Source organism: Chlorocebus sabaeus, chromosome 29 (assembly GCF_047675955.1).
Source record: "Chlorocebus sabaeus isolate Y175 chromosome 29, mChlSab1.0.hap1, whole genome shotgun sequence".
NCBI lineage: Eukaryota > Metazoa > Chordata > Mammalia > Primates > Cercopithecidae > Chlorocebus > Chlorocebus sabaeus.
Window position 1 is genome coordinate 16,307,899 of NC_132932.1, and position 19,486 is coordinate 16,327,384.

The 19,486-nt window shown below is 53.5% G+C and overlaps 1 protein-coding gene across 5 annotated transcripts in view; it reads right to left on the minus strand.

Moving 5' to 3' along the window:
• Window positions 1-19,486, minus strand: part of ZNF710 (zinc finger protein 710) — an 80,436-nt gene that overhangs the window by 17,012 nt on the left and 43,938 nt on the right. The window contains exon 1 of one of the 5 annotated variants that reach the window (XM_073013029.1): window positions 8,897-11,158. The exons of 3 other annotated variants lie outside the window; for them this stretch is intronic. The gene's annotated coding sequence lies outside the window, so the exon portion shown is untranslated. Of the gene's footprint in view, window positions 1-3,098; window positions 3,169-8,896; window positions 11,159-19,486 lie in introns of those variants that run through there. One more of the 5 variants, XM_073013028.1, reaches the window with a different exon arrangement.

Sequence of the window (19,486 nt, forward strand, 5' to 3'; positions counted from 1 at the left end):
CAGCAAGACTCTGTCTCAAAGGAAAAAAACAAAACAAAACAAAAAAAAAAAAACCATTATTATCTGCCCAGATCTCTGGGAAAAGCCTTTTCTGAAAAAAGTCACAGAGCCAAGAGATGTTTCCATTCTTGGGCCCCAAATTCAGCAAAGCTTAAGTGATTCTGAGGACAACCGCTAGAGAATGAGAACTCACTCATTCATTTGTACAATAAATAGCTGCTAAATCCCTGCTATGGGTTAGGGCTTGTGCTTGGAGACAGCAAGGTGAATGAGGTAGGGTCCTGCCCCTCGGGGCCCACCACAGCCACCCCCAGTGCCCTCCAGCCACTGTCAGGTTTGTAGAGCACGCTGAGGAATGTGGCTGCCACCTGTCACTGCGGTCTGTCTGACACAGCACCCAGCGGCAACCCTCCTGTCTGTTGTGGGGTTTGGGCAAATGATGTGTTCAGCAGTTTTTGTAAACTTCCCCAAAGGCAGGACCAGCAAGGAGGAACTGAGCATCAATGGCCAAGCCAGTGCTTCCCCCTTGGCCCTGGATGCTGAGTTCAATCTAGGCCCTGCTGTCTACTAGCCGTGTGACATCAGGTGATTCTCATCTCTATGGGGGGGAAAAGGCTCCTGACTCATGGGACAGTGAGATGAGAATGGCAGTGTCGTTAGTTCCCTTTCCTCTCCTTTCCCATGCAGCCTAATACCAGGCATCAGCCCCCTCCTGCCAACCTCAAGGGCGCGGGCACAAGGAAACAGTTAACACTGCTTTAGAGGCGAGGAGAGGGCAAAAACGTCAGCCAACGAACTGCCCATGGGAGCTGAACTGTGGTTCCCTACAGCAAGGGTAACCATGGAGCTGACCGTCCACACCGGGACCTCTTCTACAAGGAGCCATTCCTTATAGTCACACCAGGACACCAGAAGCAAACCCCTTCCCATATGAACAGGTAGTTTGGACTTGAGAAGGTGCGTCTGTCTCAGGAGCCTGTGCTTGGCTGTAGAAAGGGACTAACCCGGAGTCCTTGCTCTTGAGGGTTTGTGCCTAAGTGGGGGCAGGAGAGCGGCACAGAGAGCTGCCAACAACTGACGACGAACACCACGGAAGAGCTACAGCTTCTCATTACAGAGACTCACCAGGTCCCCAGTGAGTCATTTAATACTAGAAACAACCCGGGGGGCAGGGGTAGGGTAGTGCGCTCCCCACCTCATGCCCCAGGAAACCCAGGCTTGAGTAACATACTCCCGAGTGCCTCATCAATGAAGGGAGAGCTGGGTCTGCAGCCAGGCCCGTCTAGCCCCACAGCGGGTCCCATCTGTGCTCCTGCAGCTATGCACCTGCGGAGGTCACATCTGAGCCCGGCTCCTCAGTTCTCAGGAGCTGTCCTGGGTCACTACGGGCCAGCAGGGCCACATAGGCAAGACCTGGGCAAACTACAACATGAAGCCTCGGGCTCCTTCCTGGCTGGCTGGTCCAGGGCCTCAGCCGGTTGGGGGAACTGGGGTCTCTCCTTCTACTAGAAGTCTTCATTGAGCCACCGCCCACCTGGGCAGTTGGCCCCATGCTTTCTTTTACACTGGCCTGGACACTTGGTTGAGTAGCACACCTACCACCCTGTAATGCTCACTTTGTGGGGCTTATGGGGGCAGGCCCTGTGTCCATGTTGTCTTGTTCACTGGGGACGCCAGGCAGGCTCTGTGTGCGTGCGTGCGTGCGTGTATGCAGAAGGGGCTCTGCTGAGGAGGGAATCTAATTTACCTGTGTTTCGCATGTGTGTTCTGCCTGCCTATCACACACGGAAATGAGGAGTGGGGAGCCCCGGTATCGCTCTGTTCTTCCTCCTCCTGGGCCAGCATTGTGGCTCGTGTCTCCTCACCTGCTCTGGTTCCATCTCCCGGGCTAAACCCTTCTGTTTATGTCCTGGCACGGGGCCATCCATGGCAGGAAGAGAGCCTGCCAGGTGTGTGTCACCTGTGTGCCAGGGCTGCCTCCCCACCCACCCCAAGGCCCCTGTCATCTGCCTGGGGCCCTACTGTGGCCCCTCCCTTCTTAGAGCAGGGCCTCTTCCACCACTTGTGCTGAGGACTCAGAACAAAAGCTCCCCCCAGGTCCAGGAGAAAGGGGAGCTCAGACTGCCCCAGGCTGGCGAGATGAGGGGCGTCCACTGGCTGGGATGTGGCGTGGCCTCCCACCAGGATGCCCTTGGTCCCCAGGGTGGGGAGAAAGTCAATGTGAAAGGCGGGGAAATAGAGACGCAGATGAGCTGCCTGATTGTAGTTGTGCTGGGAGTGGGGGAAGGGAGGCCATATCAGAGAGAGAGAGAGAGAGAAAGGGAGAGGGAGAGAAGAAATGAAGAGACAGGGAAGGGGGAGCAGGGGAGGAGCCTGAGTGAGGGGGAGGGAGAGAGAATGAGGCTGTGGAGGCCAAGAAACAAAGGCGGGAGGAGGAGGGGCGTGCAGTGACACCGGAAGCCCAGGACTGCCCTATTTCCCAGGGCTCGGCACCTCCACCTCCCAGGCCTGAGGGCCAGGCCAGCCCCTGGGGAGGGAACAAACACTCATCGTCTGGGGGCCGGCAGGGGACCTTCCACCCAAGCAGGGACACAGGCTCCTCAGAGCTCTGGAATCTCTCACTGTGACTTCTATGGCTTTGCCCCATGGGTTCTGTAAAGGCTGGGCAAGTCACCTGGCTCCTCCACGTGTCTGTTTCCTGATCTGTAGAATGGGCACAAGAGCCTACTTGGAACGCGGAGGCGGGCAAACTACTGACCTACTTGCCGGTTGCCAGGGTCCCTTCCTCAAGCTGTGACAGCACCTCATCTCATCCCACACTGCTTACAACAGTGCTCCTTTCCTCTCATGGGGACCCCATCACACCCCTGCTCTAGGAGCAGGGGAGGATCGGGTGGGATCAGGGTGGCTGGTGTCCCTTAGGACACAGATCTCAGGGCAGAGAGTAGGTGAAGACACCCAAAACCTGGTCTGGCACGACAGGAGCCATTTTGAAGGAAGAACCAACAGGACCTTGTGGCCACCTGGATACTCTGGCTAATTCCCACCACTAGGGAGATCTCAAACACCAACTGAAGGGTGGGTGCAGCGGCTCACACCTGTAATCCCAGCACTTTGGGAGGCCAAGGCAGGCGGACCACTTGAGCTCAGGAGTTTGTGACCAGCCTGGGTAACATGATGAGCTCTCGTCTCTACAAAAAAAAAAAAAAAAAAAAAAAAAGCAAAAATTAGCTAAGCATGGTGGCATGCCTGTAGCCCTAGATATTCAGGAGGCTGAGGCAGGAGAATCGCTTGAGCCCGGGAGGCGGAGGTTGCAGTGGGCTGAGATCGTGCCACTGCACTCCAGCCTAGGTGACTGGAGTGAAACCCTGTCTCAAAAAACAAAACAAAAAAAAGTATAGAAATAAAGAAAAAACAAACAAACATAACAACCAACAGACAGAGGTCTGGGGCTTCTGCCAGGCCAGGCTTGGGACATCACCAAGCACCCCTGATCAATGTAATTTGATGACTATTTCCTGAGGACCCAGTGAGCCCATACTCCCTGACACAGCCTCAGCAGTGCCTCGAACTTATGCTGGAAGGACAGGTTTGCCTGTTGGCTCCCTCATCTTGGCCTTGAATTACCAGGTTGCTCAGAGACTGCAGTCTCCAGCCCTGCAGCTGACCCTCTGACTATTTATTTATTTATTTATTTATTTATTTATTTATTTATTTGAGACAGAGTCTCACTCTGTTGCCTAGGCTGGAGTGCAGTGGCGTGATATTGGATCGCTGCAACCTCTGCCTCCTGGGTTCAAGCAATTCTCCTGCCTCAGCCTCCAAAGTAGCAGGGATTACAGGTGCCCACCACCATGCCCGGCTAATTTTTTTATATTTTTAATAGAGACAAGGTTTTGCCATGTTGGCCAGGCTGGTCTCGAACTCCTGACCTCAGGTGATCCACCCGCCTCGGCCTCCCAAAGTGCTGGGATTACAGGCGTGAGCTACCACGCCCGGCCTGACTTTTTATTTTTTTAAGAGATGGGTCTTCCTCTGTTGTCCAGGCTGGAGTGCAGTGGTGCCATCATAGCTCACTGCAGCCTCAAACTTCTGGGATCAGGCAATCCTCCCGCCTCAGCCTCCCAAGTAGGTGGGACTAAAGGCATATGATACCACACCTGTCTAATTTTACATTGTTTTTGTAGAGGTGGAGTCTTGCTAAGTTGCCCAGGCTGGTCTTGAACTTCTGGGGTCAAGTGATCTTCTCACCTCGGCCTCCCAAAGTGCTGGGGATGACAGGCATAAGCCACTGTGCCAGGCTTGAGCCACTGATTTAATGCACATTTACTAAGCACCTATTAGGTGCTTGCTTGTGGGTACATAGAAGGGGCAAATTAAAGTTCTCACCCTTGGGGAGTTGACTTGTATGAGATCAGTCCACATGAAGCACCAGGATCTCTGGGAGGTGGGGGCTGCAGTATGGGGGTGGAGTGGGGACAGGACTGAGGGCTGGGTCCCATGGAGGCAGTTCAGGACCCAACAGAGCAAGAGCAGGGAGGGGACTCCTGACCCTGGGTCTGGCATTCAAGTCCTCCAGGATGTGACTCTGGGCTTTGAGTGACTCTCGGATGTGAGTCCAGGGCCCTGGGGCTGAAGAGGCTGAAGCTGGAGTGGGTGGGACAGGTAACCAGGTGGGAGGAGAAAAGGAAGTTCCAGGCCTGTACACAGCTGTGAAAAACATGCATGGGATTTCACCGCCTAAGGAAACCAGCCTCTTGGTTTCCCCTGTTGTCCTCCTCGCAGGAGGCTTCAAGGGAAACTCTGCTCGCATGCGCAGAAGGGAAGAGGAAGCGAGAGCTGGGAGGCCTGTGCACACCTCGGGGCCCCTTGCCACAGTCTCACTTCTGCCCAGCCCACAGGCCTCAGGAGCCAGGGGCCCAGGGAGCTGCTGCCCGCATGGGGGAGGGGCAGAGGAAGCTCCAGAGTCTCTTCCTCCTGGGATCCTGTCTCTGCCTTGCTTCCCCTTTCTCTATGGACAGATTCACTGAGCCCCGCCTCTGGTGGCTGGGCCACCAACCCACAAACCACCGTGATGCGCACTGTGCCCAGCCCTGTTAACAGATAAGGAAACTGAGACCCAGGGAGGGGAAGGGAATGGTCCAAAGTCACACAGTGAGACAGTGAGGGAGCAAGGACTAGAATGCTCGTCTCCAGCCCTGCAGCCCCCACAGCCTTTTGGTAGGTGGGATGCACTGCCCATGCCTTCATTTGCTGCCCAAGATGGCTCCCAGGCAGGCTCCATGGCCCCTCTGCCCCCAACTCACCGATGTTCCCTACCTCGGGGCCTCTGCACAGGCTGATTGCCCTGCCAGGACTGCCCTTCCCTTGAACTGGGTGAATTTCCCATCATCTTTGAGGATTTAGTGCAGGCAGTGCCTCCCTTGAAGTACACGAGGGCAGGATGAGGACCCTTCTCCCAGCCTGAGATCATCACTGTGATGGTAAATCTTATGCGTCATCTTAGCTAAGCTATGGTGCCCGGCTGTGTGCTTGGCTAAGCTAGATGTTGCTATGAAGGTATCTTGTAGATGTGACCCACATTTACAATTGGTTGACTTTAAGAAAAGCAGGTGACCCTCCATAATGTGGGTGGGCATCAAAAAATCAGTTGAAGGCCTTAAGGGCAAACACTGAGGTTTCCCAGAGAAAGAATTCTGCCTTGACATATGAATCTTGCCTGAGTTTCCAGCCCCCGGGTATGCCCTGCAGATTTTGGACTTGCCAGCCCCCACAATCACAGGAGCCAATTCCTTAAAAGAGACCTCTCTCTGTGTGTGTGTGTGTGTATATATATATATATAGATATATAGATAGATAGATAGATATAGTATCTCCTACTGGTCCTATTTCTCTCTAGAACCCTGACTGATACGATCACACTGTGGATCATCTCCCCCCACAGCCAGGCCACCCCTATAGGACAGTGACTGCAGAGGAACAGAGGGGGCCCAGCGGGGGAGTGTCTCTAGAGAAAGACACCAGGGTACAGAAAAGGGAAGAGAAGGAAGCTGACAGTCACCAAGGGACCAAGATTGAATGCCGTAAGTGAAATGGAGAGGGAAATCCTTGCCTGAGAGTTCTACCAAGGCTTTGCTCTTCTCTGTGCACCTCACTCCCAGGACAGTCCTGCCTCCTCATGGGGGTGGTCTCCAGGCAGCATAGGGAAGGGCCTCTCCAAATTAATTAGCAAGAACAGACACACTCTCAGTGACCTGACCTTGTCTGGTGAATCAAGCCGGAAGGCCCTCCCCACCCCAGGTACCTTCTTCCTTGCCTTCCCCTAATGGCAGAGTCTCCAGGAGCTCAGGCCCAGGAGCTCTGAGTGCTTTCTCACCTGACGCCCTCCCAGGAGAGAGAGCCCCTCCTACAGGGCCTGCTCTGACAATGGTAGCTCTCTTGATCCATCCCCCAGGCCCAGGTGCACCTACACCTGACCTGGGAGCCACGCCTCTGCTTCTATAAGCTGAGGGCTGAGGTGGGCCTGACTGCCACAGGGTGGCCCCTGAGTGAGGATCTCCCTCCTCTAAGAAGTCAGAGTGACCCTAAAACCCAAGGAAATGAGGAGTGGGGCCCCCATGGCAAGGCCTGAACTATTTTGATGTGACTTCTCAGACACAAACTCTTGTGAAGACAGAGACCCTGGGTCCACAGAGTTCCAGAACTGGTATTGTTTGATTAGAACGCCAATACCGGGGTCTCACTCTAGACCAGTTAAACCAGAATCTCTGGGTTCAGGGCCTGGACACAGGATTTTCTAGAGGCTTCTCAAGTGATTCTGATTCTCCAAATCATTATTATTATTATTTAGTCTTGCTCTGTCACCCAGGCTGGAGTGCAGTGGCATGATCTCAGCTCACCGCAACCTCCACCTTCTGGGTTCAAGTGATTCTCATGCCTCAGCCTCCCGAGTAGCTGGGACTACAGGAGTGCGCCACCACGCCTGGCTAATTTTTGGATTTTTTAATAGAGACGGTGTTTCGCCATGTTACCCAGGCTGGTCTCAAACTCCTGGGCTCAAGTGATCCACCCAGCTTGGCCTCCCAAAGTGCTGGGATTACAGGCGTGAGCCACCATGCCCGGCCTCTTGAAATTAATTAGCAAGAGTTGACGCATACTCTCAGTGACCTGGCCTTGCCTGGTGAATCAAGCAGGAGGCCCCTCCCCACACCAGGTGCCTTCTTCCTCACCTTCCCCTGATGGCAGCTGCCCCACTTCCACCCCTGGCATAGCATAGCATACCTCCAAAGCATAGCATACCCCCACCATCTAGGGCAGTTCATACAGAAGTTGGGCCCAGACCTATGGCCTGGCCCTCCCCATCCCCTGAAAGAACTTGAGCCAAACTTTCCTCTCTTGGAAACATGGCTCTGCATTAAGCCTCAGTCGTCCATCAGCCACAGGAGCAGATGGGCAAAGAACACACAAAGGAGCGCCATGCGGTCGAGTGAGGCCAAAACGCGAAGGGGCAGAGAGCCTGGGCAAGTGGTGTGGCGGAGTGGGTGTCTGAGGAGAGCCCAAGGGAACGCTGATCCCAGAAGGCACCTGGATTCCAGATGGTGCCCGGCCCCTGCTCCTAGCCTGGGGGACCCTCGCTGGAAATCAACCCCCGTTAGCCCTGAGGTGCGTTGGGTGGGCCTCTGGTTCTTATAGAAATGAGCCTGCCTAAACTAACAGGGCGTCTGCTGCACAAATTACTGTGGGCAAATGCTGAGCTGCCTGCAGAGCTGCATAAAAAGCCCATGGTAGCTTTTCTTTGATGCTAAGTACAGGAGTAATGCGCCGCCTGTGATCTGAAGACACCAGGATCCCAGAAGCCATGGGCCTGATCCTCCCACCTCGAAGCTCACATGCCCAGTAAATGCATGCGTGTTTCTTTACTGCAAGGGAGGGACACTTGGCTCTCCCATGGCAGGATGGTGGCCTTGCTGAAGACCCTTTGCTTCAGCCACTTTGGCTGTGGGTCTTAGAATCTTCGCCGGCAGGGCTGAAAGGAACTTTGGGGACTCTCCTGTCCAATGCCATCATTTTACAGATATGGAAACAAAGACCCCAAGGCCCCTACCCCTCAGTGAGGACTAATCTGGAGCTCTTGATTTTTTTTTTTTTTTTTTTGAGACTGAGCTTTGCTCTCATTGCCTGGGCTGGAGTGCAGTGGTGTGATCTCGGCTCACCGCAACCTCTGCCTTCCGGATTCAATTGATTCTTCTGCCTCAGCCTCCAGAGTAGCTGGGATTACAGGCATGAGCCACCACGGCCAGCTAATTTTTTTTGTATTTTTCGTAGAGACAGGGTTTCTCCATGTTGGTCAGGCTGGTCTCAAACTCCCGACCTCCAGAGATCCACCCGCCTCGGCCTCCCAAAGTGCTGGGATTATAGGCGTGAGCCACTGTGCCTGGCCGTTTTTTTTTTTTTTTTTTAGACGGAGCCTTGCTCTGTTGCCCAGGCTGGAATGTAGTGGTGTGATCTTGGCCCACTGCAACCTCCAGTAGCAGAGCGATTCTCCTGCCTCAGCCTCCCAAGTAGCTAGGATTACAGGTGTGCACCACCATGCCTGGCTAATTTTTGTATTTTTTTAGTAGAGATGGGGTTTCACCGTGTTTCCCAGGCTGGTCTTGAACTTCTGACCTACGGTGATCTGCCTGCCTCGGCCTCCCAAAGTGCTGGGATTTCAGGCATGAGCCACCATGCCTCTGGAGCTCTTGACTCCTTGTGTTTCCTTCCATCCATGTCAAACATGAGGGTCACCCCCCAACTCGGGCTCTCCCACCAGGGTGTTTACCTTCTACTGTCTGGAGGCCGTGAAGGTGTGCACAGGAGATTGTATGGGGCAAGGAATTTCCACCATTCGACCCACCTGAAGGAAATGTTTTGAGCTCTCAAGAGTTCTGCGACGTAGCTGTCTCTTGCCCTAGGATGCTAATAGTCAGTCAAAAGAGAGAAGACTGAAGCCAGCCTTGTGCTTGTACCAATCAGTCACGACATCCCACCTGCTCTACATCCCAGTCACCTCCCATTGCTCTTGCAATCAAGCCAAACATCTCACCAAAGGCCTCCAGAACTTGCCTGGTTGGTCCCTGCCTCCATGACAAGTCCACAGCGTGCTGTCCCCTCCCTCCATGTGAAGCCACATGGACTTCATCCATGTTCTTTAATAGACCTCGCCTGCACACGACCTCTTCACACACGCTGTACCCTACCTGGAATGCTCTTCCTCATTCTTCTCCCTTCAGCTTTCAGCCCAGGTATCACTTCTCAGGAAGCTTGCCCTGACCCCATGCCCCACCCTGACCAGGTCTAGACCCCAGGTCCTGAGCAGTCTCAAGTTTCATACTTTTCCTTCCTGGACCTTATTGTAACTTTTAATCATTTGTTAATGATTTATTTATTTATAGAATTACCAGTTAGATTCTGACATCCCAGTTAGATTACACTCTCCAAGGGCAGAGACCTTGCCTGTTTGCGCACTACTGCATCCCTAGCAGAGTACACAGATAGAATAAATTGTTGCCCTTTTGAGAACACCCATATTCAAGGGCAAAGAAAAAAGAGGCCCCTTGCTAAGCCCAGCTTTGGACAGCAGCCAGATAGACCCTGCCCCCCTCTTTTCCCTGAGCTTTAGGGCCAGTTCCTGTGCCGAGGGGGAGGGACAGCAGGCCTCATGTTTCCAGAGGGCTCCACATCTTTCCTCCAAGTCCGGAAGCAAAGAAGCACATCTGTTCCCCAAACAAGTACACTATCCTGGACCCAGAGACCACCAGCTTTATGTAACGGGAAAAACAGACACAACTTCAGCTCACAAGTTCAAGGGGACAAAGATCAGGATCAAAGGAAGTAACAATAGGACCATTCACTGGGCTTGAACTTCATCAGGGCCTGGGATGAAAGCACACCATTTCTCGCCCTCGGGGCAGTCCTCTGCGATGGGGCGTACCATTTCCACTACACAGACGTGGAAACTGAGGCAGTCCCCCGCAGGCAGGATAGAGCAGGCCCAGGGCTGGGACCCAGCCCTCTCTACCTCAACTGTCAGGGATGGACTTTCGGGGTCTTGTCTTCCTCCCCTGCCAACCTGTTTTCCCACACCGGGGCCTAATTCACATCTGGGAGCCCCTCATGGCTTCCCTTCCTCCTCACCAAGCCTTGCCTCAGACCCCTCCTGCACCAAACCCTCTGCCTTCTCCATCCCATCTTCCTCTCCCTCCATTCCTCCCCTCCTTCGGTTTCCGTGGCAACCCCATCCTCCGCTCCGCCACTCGGTCCTGCCTTCCCATCTCATCTCTTTCTTCCCTCTTTCATCTCTCCCCTCATCGCAGTGTACAGTCCAAATCCCCCTCTGTCCTCTGCCTCTGCTCTCTCGCTCCCTTTTACTCTCCTTTTATCTCCTTCAATGTTCTCTTGTCATCTCAGGGTGACATTTATTTATCTCTTGCTTAAAAATAAAAAAGAAAAGAAGGAAGAAAGGAAGGAAAAAGAAACCCCATTCCATCAGCCAGGGCTTCTCCAGATCAGTCCTGGCCTTCTCTCTCTCGGTCATCTCTAAGGGTCAGACTCCCCACGGGGGCCAGGAGAAGGGAGACAAACCCCAGAATGGACCCCTGCCTGCCACAGGGAAGCTTCTCTATTGACCTCACCTAGGGAGGGGAGGAAGAAAACACATGGGTGGGAAGTATGTGTTGGGGAAGCTCCCTGGTAAGAGGCATCCCAGAGAGTCTGGCCCTGCTTCCCTGAGTTCAGGATAGGGGAGAAGCCAGCACCCCCTCAGGATGAAGCAAGGGCAGGATCTAGAACAGGGGGTGGCCAGGTGCAGAAATCCCCCATGACCAGCCCCAGGCAGGAATTCACTGCTGACTGGCGCAGTGGCTCACAACTATAATCCCAGCACTTTGGGAGGCCAAGGCGGGAGGATCACTTGAGCTCAGGAGTTCGAGACCACCCTGGGCAACATTGTGAAACCCCATTTCTACAAAATATTAACAGGCCATATGGCACGTGCTTGTAGTAACAGCTACTCGGGGGGCTGACTGGGAGGATGGCTTGAGTCTGGGAGGTCAAGGTTGCAGTGAGCCATGATCACACCACTGCACTCCAGCCCGGGTGACAGAGTTAGACTAGGTCTCAAAAAAAAAAAAAAAAAAGGAGTTCACTGCTGTCCAGGGAAACCCAACCATTCACCGCCCCATGCTGCCTCTTTAGGCCCTACCTTGCATTGTGTGAATGAGACACAGGGCCTGGCCCCAGGGTGAGGCACCCAACAAATGCTCAGGGTGCGCAGCTCCCTCACTGCAAACAGGATGGTGAGGTTCACCAATTCTCCACAATTTATTCTTCTATGTTCCTAAATTGCCTCTGAGTAAAGGAAGCAAAATTCACGGGCTTTCCCACCCATGTCTCTGTGCCCCAAGTTGAAGGCAGAATGAAAGGTCGCCAGCTCTTTCTCATTTCTTTTCAGTCATCATTTACTGAGCTCATATGATGGACCAGGCACAAGAGACAGGCTGTCCCAGGGAGATGGACTTTTTATTTTATTTTATTTTTATGATTATTGTCTTTAAAGGCAGAGTCTCTCTCTGTTGCCCAGGCTGGAGTGCAGTGGCACGATCTCAGCTCACTGCAACCTCCGCCTCCCTGGTTCAAGTGATTCCCCTGCCTCAGCCTCCTGAGTAGCTGGAATTACAGGCATGCGCCACCACACCTGGCTAGTTTTTTTGTATTTTTAGTAGAGATGGGGTTTCACCATGTTGGCCAGGCTGGTCTCGAACTCCTGACCTCAGATGATCTGCCCACCTCAGCCTCCCAAAGTGCTGGGATTACAAGTGTGAGCCACTGAACCCAGCCCAAGATAGACATTTTAGTTTTCATTTTACAGATGAGCAAACTGAGGCTTAGAGAAGCTATGATTTGTCTAAGTCACAGAGCCAGTAAAAGATAAAGGCAGGATTGGAGCCGATTATAATCACATTCTTCCCCATTTACTCCTCTTCTTCCTGTGTTCTTGGGAGGAGTGAGGTCACATCACTCCGAGTCCTCCTTAGCTCAGCCTCCTCCTGGCTTCTCTATTGCTGTGTTTAATCTCGAGTGATCAGAAATGACAGGAGAAACAAAGATCCGGGAATGGAGACTGACTGCAGAAAATGAAGCAGACCGATTATGGTTGTGGCTCCAGCATCTCAAAATGACCAAGAGAAGAGATCCCCTGCGAAAAAAAAAATGTCACATGGGGATAAAGAAAGGGGCCCTAGGTCTTCAGGAGCCCTCGAGCTGTGTGAGTGTCTGGCTGCAGGTGAGAAGTATTGCTGCGCCAGGGATCAGGCCAGGGAGGAGGGTATGGTATTGGTAGTCCTCCACTAAAAGGCTGGCTCAGCACCTCCTGGACCCCAGGAGCAGGGTCTGAGGAGGGGGAGATGAGAAGCAGCAGAGGTGAGGAGGAAACGGGGAAGGACGGCCCCTTCCTCTGCAGGTGGTAGGAGGGAGGGGTACATGGTTCTCAGCCCAGCAGACCTGTCCTCCACCCCCAGCTCTGCCACTTAGGAGCTGTACACCCTCAGGCAAGTGTCTCAACCTCCTCCCTGGGATTTGGTTTCCTTGTCTGTATAGTGACAGGAGAAGGATCTAATCACTGCGCCCTTCCTTTCAGCCTGGAGTTGTGCCTATTGAGATCATTTTTATACAGCACGTAATATTGACAACAAAACCTATTTACAGAGGAGGAAACCAGGGCACAGGAGTTGAGCGATTCACCCACGGTCACTGGGTACACCAGAGAATAAGTGGAGTTGGGTCTAACTTAAATGCCTCTGCTTTTATTTATTTATTAATTATTATTATTATTATTATTTTGAGACGAAGTCTCACTCTGTTGCCAAGGCTGGAGTGCAGTGGTGTCATCTCAGCTCACTGCAACCTCTGCCTCCCTGGTTCAAGCGATTCTCCTGCTTCAGCCTCCCAAATAATTGGGATTACAGGCACGCATCACCACACCCAGCTAATTTTTGTATTTTTAGTAGAGGCGGGGTTTTGCCATGTTGGCCAGGCTGGTCTTGAACTCCTGACCTCAGGTGATCCGCCCACCTCAGCCTCTCAAAGTGCTGGGATTACAGGTGTGAACCACCACTACTAGTCTGCCTGTGCTTTTAAGATAAAGGACATAAGGGAAATGACGTGTTTCATAAGGGCTGGTGTATAGTAAGGACCCAGTTACTGGGAGTGACTGCTAATTTTTTTTTTTTTTTGAGACGGAGTCTGGCTGAGTCGCCCAGGCTGGAGTGCAGTGGTGCCATCTTGGCTCACTGCAACCTCTGCCTCCGAGGTTCAAGAGATTCTCCTGCTTCAGCCTCCCAAGTAGCTGGGACTACAGGTGTGTATCACCACACCCGGCTAATTTTTGTATTTTTAGTAGAGATGGGGTTTCAACCATGTTGGCCAGGTTGGTCTCCAACTCCTGACCTCAAGTGATCTCCCCACCTCGGCCTCCCAAAGTGCTGGGATTACAGGCATGAGCCACGGTGCCCTGGCCTGTGCGACTGCTATTATTATTGTTCCTATCATCCAGCCAGGCTGGTGCTGGGTGCTGGTGAGGCACAAAGATCCCCAGTCTCAGGACCTCACAATTTGGCTAGAGGCAAGATTAAGAACCACAAAGTAGTAGTGGAAAGTATCAGATAGGAAATAGCAGTAAATAAATGTGCTTAAAAAAAAAAAAAACAAATTTAAGGGATCAGGAATGTTCTTCCATATAAATGGGCACGTTAGGAGGCGATAAACTCAGGGCATGGGCCACAGAGTCAGAATGCAGTTTGGCCCCATCACTCACACCTTGGTCTGTGTGTGCCTTAGTCTCCTCATCTGTGGCATGAGATAATGGTTCTCACTTCCTGGAGTTGTTAGGGGGTTTAACTGAGCCCATTAGACAAATGAGTATGATCTGTGGTGTTTATTACCCAAAGGTTGGGTGGAGGGGTACGGAGAGGTCTAGAGAAGGGAGAAGAAGCTGGTTACGAAGACCCCTTCCCCCGTAGACCCAGCCAGAGAGGAGAGCCTGCCCAGGCTGGAAGCACGGGATGGAGAAAGGAAGGGAAAGCGGACAGAAGCGCAGGAGGTAGGGAAGGTGCTGAGGTCTGAGGGCAGGCGAAGAGTATGGCCTGGGCACAAGCCCTCTCCATTCTCACAGCAGCGTTATGACTCCTCCCTGGGCCTCCATGCCAGCAGAGCCCCTGGCAGTGGCTGCCTCCCGAAGCCACTACTGTAATCAACATTTATTTTGCAGTCACCCACACACCCAGCTCGAGTACGGATTTATGCCAGGAGGAGTAAAGAATGCCTCTCTCATTCACGTAATGCCTTCGTGTATCTCCTGGGGGGAGGGATGGCTGGTGCAGCATATCAGCTGATAGTGTACACACGCAGACATCAGACATGCGGCTGTCCACACAGGCTCTCACTAGAGGCAGGCAGGAGTGGCGCGCAAAGCCATGCCTTCCTCAGTCACCTGACAACGATACTTTCATGCAGTGAGCCGAGGGGTAGGACCTATGCAAGGGGCGGAAGCTCGGGTACCCACACTTGACCCTGCAGTCGAGCTGGAGGGAGATGCATACCTCAGATAAGAGGTTCAGAGAAGGCAGGAGCTGCATGATGGGCATCCCAGCCAGGAGCTCCTGGGTCTGCACATTACCAGGAGCTCACAGAGGAGGCGGCCAAGGCAGCCTGTTGGCTGCAGGGTAGAGGAGAGGCGGGAGGAAAACCAGAGGACAGTGGGGTCTGGGAAGGAGAGACAGAAGAGGGTCTTGAGGGCAGGACCATGGATGTCAGCGGGGAGGGTACCCAACGTGGTCGGCTCAGCCCAGAGCAGGAACTAGTTTCCTCTCCAATCTGGATCACAGAGGATGACCTGTAGGAGCTTGGAAGCCCTATCTGCAGGGTGGTGGGCTCTGGGCCATGTGTCCCAGATGCTGGAATTCAAACGCATGTGTGACCCAAGGGCGAAAGTGACTTTAGCAGAGGGGATGATAATAAAACTAGCAAATGCCTGGCCGTGACTAGTAGTGTGAGGGTTTCCGTCCCCTCTGCCTGGGGTGCGACTACCTGTGGGGTTGAGGCCTCTTGGGGCAGGCCATGGAGGCAGGGTGGGGCCCCTCAGCAATGGGAAGCTCTAGAATTGGCATGGCCACCTCTTTGCTGTACTGTGTTGGGCAAGTTGCTTCATCTCTCAGGGCCTCTGTTTTCTCAACTGTAAAATGGGGGTAACAGCTGCCTTCCCCACAGGATGGGGAAGAAGATTCAATAAGATAATGCAAGGGGATACACCTGGAGCTGGGGGCTGGCTTCTGATAAATGGTCAGTTTTAGCTTTTACACCACAATATATGTACACATACAATATGAGTCACCCAGGGCCCCTCAATATGTGGCATGTTCTCACTATCACTAAAAATATCTAAACCCCTTGAAGGAGTTGGGAAAGGATGAACACTTGGAGAAAGTAATGAAATCAGGTGTGAGGAAGGACAGAGATGCTGGGAATGGACCCGGTCCCATGGAAGGTTCTAGCTGAAGTCCTTTGTCCACATGGGAGCCCCTGGATTGCCAGGAAATGGGCAGTCTCAACCCCAGTGCCTGTGGGGCTGTGAGGGTCCCTTGGGCCCCAGGACCTGAGGAGGACGCTGGAGAGGTGGGAAGGCATCTTCTGTGGGCCTCTAGAAGTCTCATCACAGACGCTACCTCTTTTCTGAAATTTTACAACTCATCCAGGTAGCTCAGAAGACCGCATTCCTAAATGAAGTACAAGATCCAACTCTCCTCATCAGAGTGTAGATAACCTCTTTCTGGGATCACACTCCTGCCAGCTGGAATGATCTACTCCTCAGCAAACAAATGCAGCTCAGATGGGTCACAGAGGAAGGGCCAGGTCCAAGAATGGGACCCCCACACCGCCCCGTGCTAGCCCCGACCCCTGAAACCAAAATGCCCAGAAGCTTCTTGTGTGAAGCCCACACACACTCATGTGTGTACAGCCAGGAGACAAGAGTCACCCTCCTCCCTGTGCTGACGCAAGGACGGGCTGGGCTGTGTCCTGGCTCTGAAGTACTCAGGGCCTGCCCCTGGGAGCCTTGGTGGGTTCCCTCCTTCAAATGCCCCCAGCTCTGGGTGCCAAAGTGAAGAAGGAAACACAAGATCTTCTGGGACTCCGAAAGACAGGCTGGGCAAGAGAATGAGCAGGCCTGCTCACACAGCCACAGCCCTCTACAGTTTACAAAGCCCTTCCCAGGCATGAGGTCATGGGACACTCCCTGCCAGGTTCTGCACTGGCATCTGAATGGGCAGCACCTGCGTGGGCTCTTATTCCTGATGGCAAAACCTGACGTTCACAGACTGGCTGGCTGCCCTGAGAGTGACAGTGCCAGCCTGGCCAACTTTCAGTACAGTGTGTCATTTAATTCTGACTGCAGTCTATGGTTGGTACTGGTGCCATCACCCTGTTTTACAAATATGGAAACTGAGGAACAGAAAGGTTACTAGCTTTAGAACATTGCTCCTTGCAGCATGGCCCTCAAGCTCTGGCACTGCTTCCAAATAGATAAGGGAAGCCTTAGAAACTTGGCTGGGCGCGGCAGCTCACGCCTGTAATCCCAGCATTTTGGGAGGCCGAAATGGGTGGATCATTTGAAGTCAGGGATTCAAGACCAGCCTGGCCAACGTGGTGAAACGCCGCCTCTACTAGAAAAAACAAAAATTAGCCGGGCGCGGTGGTGCACCCCTGTACTCCCAGCTACTCAGAGGCTGAGGCAGGAGAATCATTTGAACCCGGGAGATGGAGGTTGCAGTGAGCTGAGATGGCGCCACTACACCCCAGCCGGATGACAGAGCAAGACTCTGTCAAAAAAAGGATGGAAGGAAGGAAGGAAGGGAGGGAGGGAGGGAGGGAGGGAGGGAGGGAGGGAGGGAAGGAGGGAAAGAAAGAAAAGAAACTTGTATAGCAATGTGACAATGCTGTGACATCTGAGCCAGGTTGATAAAGTATTAGTCTGTGAGGCTTAGAAATGGACTTAAAAAAAAAAACCACCAGGTTTCGAAGCACCGGTTTAGATCCAGACTCTAGAGTTGAAGGCCTGAGTTTGCATCCTCTGCTACTTCCCAATGGCATGACTCTTTCTCCTTACTAAAGTGGGGTGGTACCAAGAGCACCTGCCTTACCAGTTAAAATATGTAAAGTGCTGAAAGCAGAACCTGGCACGCCTATGGTGTTTACTGCTATTATTAGCATTCAGCAGCTCGCTTGGGGCCACACAGTAGCTACTGGAGGAGCTGGACTCCTTGATGCCAGTTCTCAGTGGGGAATTGACTGCTACGTCCCCTGCCACCTGGGAAACTGGGGCCCCAGAAACGTGCCTGCCACTAAAGCCTGTTCACAAACTCAGACCCTTGTCCTGTCCCCACCCACCTCCAACCCCCCTTCCATCTCTAGGCAAGCTCGGCTGTGGGTGGGCGTCTTAATGGGTGTAAGGAGATGTTCTTGCCCAAACCGGAAAAACCTGATGGTCAGGCAGGCCCGCCCTGGCAGCTTCCGGGTTGCTAGTAGTATCCTGAGAAGCAGGTGGGGCCAGGAAGAGCAGTGGTGGCCTCCTCCCCTGGGCCCAGGCTCAAATCTCTATGGTGCCTGCCCCAAAGCCATTCTGATCCCTCTCTTGGAACATAAATCCCAAATGTCCCTAGATAAGCAGACTCCCTGCTACCTTTACCCACAGTTCATCTTGTCTTGGTCACCCAGACCCAAAGGGAGGACAGCTTTTTCCCCAACCCTTTTGGAGCCCCAGACCCTCCTCCTGGGAAGTGGGTGTTAGCACCCAACTTGCACATAGTAGGGACTCAGCACCATCTGGGACTTCAGATCCACCTCCATCATTTCCACATCCGACTGACATTCTTCCTCTACCTGGGTCTGGTCACTACTGATGAGTGGGCTCATTGTCCCCACCCGTCTGGGTGTCTGGCTTGGTCACTAGCCCTTCCTTCTCCTGCTGCCCTCCGTACCTGGCACTGACTTATCCCTCCGCCCTCCTCCAGTCTTCCCTGGGGAGGATATGGCCCCTTCCCTGAGGCCCTGTGCTCTGCAGGGGCCGGGGGTGGGGTGGAAGCGATAGGACTCCCATTTGCATGAGGCTTTACAATTTACACAGCACTTGGCTGTGAGCTGTACTGTTTCCACTCTACATCTGTTAACGACACATGCAATTCACACTTCAGCAAACATTCATGAAGCACCTACTATGGGCCAGGCACTGAGCTGGGTGCGCAGGAGGAAGGGCACACAGGGTTCTGCCTTGGGAGGGTCCTGCCGGCCACACCTCCAGGCCTGATGGCTTGTGCCAGCACACCTGGGCCTGAAGCCCTCATCTCACATAGCCCAGGCCACTCACATCTCAGGGCTCCCTCCCAGAGGGAGCTTCCTCCTGCAGAGAGCCCTGTGCCCCCCTAGAGACCATGGTTTTTCCTGGGGCCCCTGGGAACCCTGGCTGGACGGGAGCCCCACAAGCTTTCTCTGTGGCCCTGGGGGACCCAGAGTGTGACCAGGTCCCTTCTTCTGTGCTCTGAGGAGGTAGCCAGGGTCTTCCAGGCCCACTGCCTGAAGTGCCCCTTCTGCAGGGCAGAAATGTGCCCAGACATGCAGGTAGGTCCTCCCTAAGAGACCTGGCCCCTGCTCCCTCGTGTCTCTTCCCTCTCTGGCCTTCAGCTCAAAGCTTTCATGCACACTTAGTCTCCTTGCCTGCACCACAGCCCGCTGCAACCCTGGCAATGTCCAATTTCTTGTTTTCTCTCCACCCGCTGAACTGGGGCCAGATCTATGTCCTCCATCACCTCCTCAAGCTCTACTCTATGATATCTGTCCCCTCCACCAGAGTTCAACTGTCCTCTGGAACGTGGCAGCCCTTTGCCAAACACAGGAGCTTTGAGCTGGGCCTCCTCCTCAGCTGGCAGCAGCCACACAACCCTCTCTGGGCTCCCAGGCCACGCACCACCACCCTCTACCTCAGCCTACTCCTTGGCCTCCTGCATCCCAGCGGCCCCTGGGCTCAGGCCTTGGCCTGAGTGGGCTCCCTCAGAGAAACCATCTCTCATGGCTTCGGCGCTCACCTCAGTGTTGACCTCACTAGAGCTGCACCCTTACCCAGGTCCGCAACGGTTCCTAGACGGCAAACCTGTCAGCCGTCACTGTCTAACCTCTCCATGGCTCGTGTCCTTGAAGCCATCTGCCATTTCCAGCTTCCTTTTTTCTGCTGTTCCAGTTGACCAGGCTCAAGCTCTGAGGTCACTGTAGAGTGACTGAGGTTTTGCAAGGCTTTTCTGCCTGGCAAACACGGACAGCACGCCATTCTCCTAGGAGCTAGAGAGATGAAGACAACAGTCTCCACCCTCCAGCAGCCACAGTAAATGGATGATTACCTTGGTGA